Genomic DNA, 4,019 nt, shown 5'->3' with positions numbered 1-4,019 from the left:
CCGTCGGATCCAACGGGATTCTTAGGCTATTTTGGGGATTTTTGTTGAGCGTTAGCTATTTGTAGAAATTCTTTGTCAAAGTAAGCTATTTTGAGGATTTTTCCATTTTTAATATATATATATACACTTCGAAAACAGTGTCGGCTCAATGAATGTGGAGGTATAAATCAAAATAATATTTTGGGGTATTTTTATTACATTTGTTAAGAAAAAAAAAATTTGCTTAGTACAAGTTTCAAAATCATGACCCATTATAATGTAACAACTAAGTCTACCATTACACCAGTACATTACTTTACATATATTTTACCCATTATAATGTATCTATATAATGTGTTTTGAACTTAGAAGCCTTTATTAAGAACGAACTTAAAATCCTAACTTGTTTCGCCGACCCATTGGTCGGTCCTGTCCAGAAAAGTACTCCCTTTCCCCTATGTTTCACTCAAACTGAGCTTGAATTTTCTTCTCTTCAATAATATATGTTTTTGACGAACGATATTGAATAACGCTTCATTTCTGTTGCCTGCTTGCCTTCTATTTCGATGTAATCCAATAAACAATTAATACGGCAATTGTTGTTTTTAGATTTGTTTTGTTGTTTCTGGTCTTCTATGGCATATACTACTACATGTATCACCGCATGCACCGTCTCTTTTTTTAACCCGTCAATTTTACTATGTATTTTATTTTTTCTCTATATAATAAAATAAAGTGTTGGTTAAGACATTATTGCATATTTAAATATAAAAATGTACAACGTCCTTTTAGACCCAACCAACACAAGAAAAATAAAGACGCAAGCAACCACACAAAAAGGCATAACCTTAAAACTCAATTAAAAAAATGAAGCTACCTCAGCCACCATGATTTGGTTGCCGCATAAAACAAAAATCTACCATCCATATATACACCACTTCAACCTCCCATAGTCCATCCCTCTCATCTCATTTACCATGAAGACTCCTGGATTCTTAGCAGCTTCCATGGCCGCCGCTTCTGCCACAACCGTCCTTACCGGCATCAAATCTTCTCACCTGGTAATTACCCTCTTTGGAATATAATATCTAGGGTTTCCGTGTCGAGCCCCCCACCTAGTTTTAGTGTTGACACTAAAACCATAAATATATATTGTATTCCAATAAACCCGACATAAAAAAGCCCTCTTATTTGATCCAACTTATAACTTACTGAAATCATTGGTTTTGATTGTGGTGTAGGATCCTGTAATATCCGGTCAACACCAGTCGTATGCTTCACAAGAGAAGACCAGTTGTTGCACCGAGAAATTTGCACCGAGGTTTGATGGATTGCGGTTCATAGAGACTCTCATAACTGCTCATCGATGACGATAAACTTTTAAATGCTTTGTTCTTGTTAGTGTCTGATTTGTATTCATGTTGGATTTGGTTTGATCATGCTGAAGCTTTTGTTATCAAGTCACTATTATTAATTCATGTGTCTCTATCCAGTTTTCGTGGATGTATTGTATGTGTATCTCACCACCAATAACAACCCCGAGAGTGGACAAATTGACACCATATTATTTATCAGTGAATTGCGCCAATCAAAACCTTTTTCAAATCAATGTAATTATATTTAAAGAATAAAATAATAGCTTTGGTGCTGTGTTATTTAGTTTTAAGTAATTGATCATAAAAGTGGAAAATCTTAGTTGTTATAACAATGATGACTATTATGGATTTTATGGATAAAGGCTTGTAGTCTTGAACCTAAATCCACTAGGTTCGTTTCACACAGCTATATCAAGGATTAAAGGCACATTATGGACAAACACCTTATATTGTAAAAGAATACTATCTTAAAAACTCGTTATAATAATTCTCTTTTAATCATCAATTCAAAGCCTCTACCCAAACCCTAATATAACCCTAACTTGGTGCCTAAGACATTCCACACTAATCACATTACAATTAGTAAACTGAACGAACTTGGCCGTCTTGTCAATTTAAGTCCTTTCACATTCACCGAGAATATGGTTCGATATTCCAACACTATATCCATCGAAAATGCGTAGTAAAAACAATTGGCGACAGTTTTTTAGCATAGTGTTTTTTTTTTTTTTTGGAAAACCCTTTATAAGAAACCTTTTCAAATAAATTTATGACAGATCTTACTCCTACATGATTTTCAAAAGGCAAAATAAGTTAAGCTTATCGATCATGCACAAATGCGCAAATCTAATCTGAAGTAAAATGACCTCAAGCTAAATCGTAATACATCAACTTTAATTAAATTTGTAAGTTTAAATGAGTCTATATAAATATAAGAGTAAATTGTTATTTTAACATCTGTGGTTTATTTTCTATATCTTATTCAATTAAAAATGCAAATTTATGTGGAATGACCCTCTGACAATTGATTTTAATTGCAATTTTAACCCACGTGATTATAAATAGTAGGTTTTCTTTATTTATTATTTTTTCCCTTTTTTATATTTTTTAATTCTTTTTATCACTTTTATTTTATAAGTTTGACAAAAAAAAATTATTATTAATTAACCTACTAGTTTATTTTGAAAAAAATTATATTTTTTTGTACTTTATTAATTAATTTAATTTATATATTTTCATTTGTTTGATTTATATAAAGCTTATATACACAAATTAAGAGTATAAATATAAGTTAAAATAGTTACATAATACATCATTCGAGCACGGACCAAGGCAGCCGTGCTTGTGCTTAAATCATGAGCCAAGCTCGAGTTTAGATTTACAACTTATTAAAAAACTCAAATTATACTTCGTTAAACTAAAGAATAATATTCTAACTGTTATATAATACTATTAACGAAAGCAATTGAAAGTATTATTATAATTTACATATAAAAAAACCTGCTGAGTAGACGAATATATGGCATGATATGCGCATCTAGTCGATCTTCTATGATACCTTTAATGAAGACGAAACGATGACATCACTTTATATACAACAAATATTTTAAAGTAAACCTTCATTGTTGCTGTTTTTGTTTACATGTTTAATTTTACATTTTCTTGTAAATAGAAGAAAAGTTTTTTTTTAATAATGTTTGGAACCACCCCTAATACGTAGGTGAGTCTTCTTAAAACGGGATGTCAACTATCCATACTAATTTTGACGCTTCAGGTCTGACTCACAAAAAAACGCATCATTAAGGAAACTCACCACCCTGAAAACCCCGTTGAGTCTGGTTTCGAATAGGGGTGCCAAATTGCTAACACGACCCGAAACCCGACACGAAAAAATATAGGTTTTGCGTCGGCTGGCACGATCTGCTTTCTTAAACATGTCAACCTGAACCCGACACATGTAAAAAATAGGTCACCCCGAACCCGACACATTAAAAGTGGGTTGACTTATTAACCTGTTTAACAATTTTAAAGAAGTTAATTTTGATATCAGGTATAAAAAGTTTAAATTTTAAAGTTAAATACTTAAATTTTTATTTTCTTATATATTAATTAACTTTTAAAAGTAAAAAACTAACTTTTCTTTACAGTACTTCTATCTGATTTTTACTTCCAACATTTCCATTTTATAAGTTTTAACGGTCTATTCTTTGGTTACTTCATTCATTTATTCTTATCTTAAAATAAATATGTGAACCTAAGTTTGTTAATTAAGAATGAGAGATAAATAAACAAAAACAATTAAATTTATCACAAACTATTAACGAGTTTTATATGAATAAGAGTAAAAATTGTTTAATTTATTATCCATATTTGTATATAAACGTAAAAAGGGTTGAAGAATCTCAATATGCTAACCCGCCAACGCGAAACCCATCAACACGTCAACCTACAAACCCGACATGATTGAGACCCCTAGTTTCGAACTTAAGACCCTAAGATCACATGCCTTAACCCTCACAATCATTCCATTAGACCAGAAAACCAACTACTTAAGAAAAAAAAAATTATTCTATATACAAAGATTTAAACTCACAACTTTACATTTTTATTTTTAAAATTTCAGTTTAGAATTTAAGTATTAAAACCTGAGAGATAGTTATGGGT

General features: G+C 31.0%; 1 long non-coding RNA gene across 1 annotated transcript; it reads left to right on the top strand.

Moving 5' to 3' along the window:
- The first annotated feature begins 874 nt into the window (after positions 1 to 874).
- Positions 875 to 1,472, top strand: LOC143572843 (uncharacterized). The gene is made up of 2 exons (XR_013142329.1): positions 875 to 1,040; positions 1,221 to 1,472. It is a non-coding gene; the product is annotated as an uncharacterized LOC143572843 (long non-coding RNA).
- Positions 1,473 to 4,019: the final 2,547 nt, after the last annotated feature.

This window comes from Bidens hawaiensis, unplaced genomic scaffold (genome assembly GCF_021521415.1).
Source record: "Bidens hawaiensis isolate Kalapana, Puna unplaced genomic scaffold, B.hawaiensis_p1.1 tig00026057_1, whole genome shotgun sequence".
NCBI lineage: Eukaryota > Viridiplantae > Streptophyta > Magnoliopsida > Asterales > Asteraceae > Bidens > Bidens hawaiensis.
Note: the sequence above shows the minus strand (reverse complement) of the source record. Positions and strands in the feature narration are given on the sequence as shown.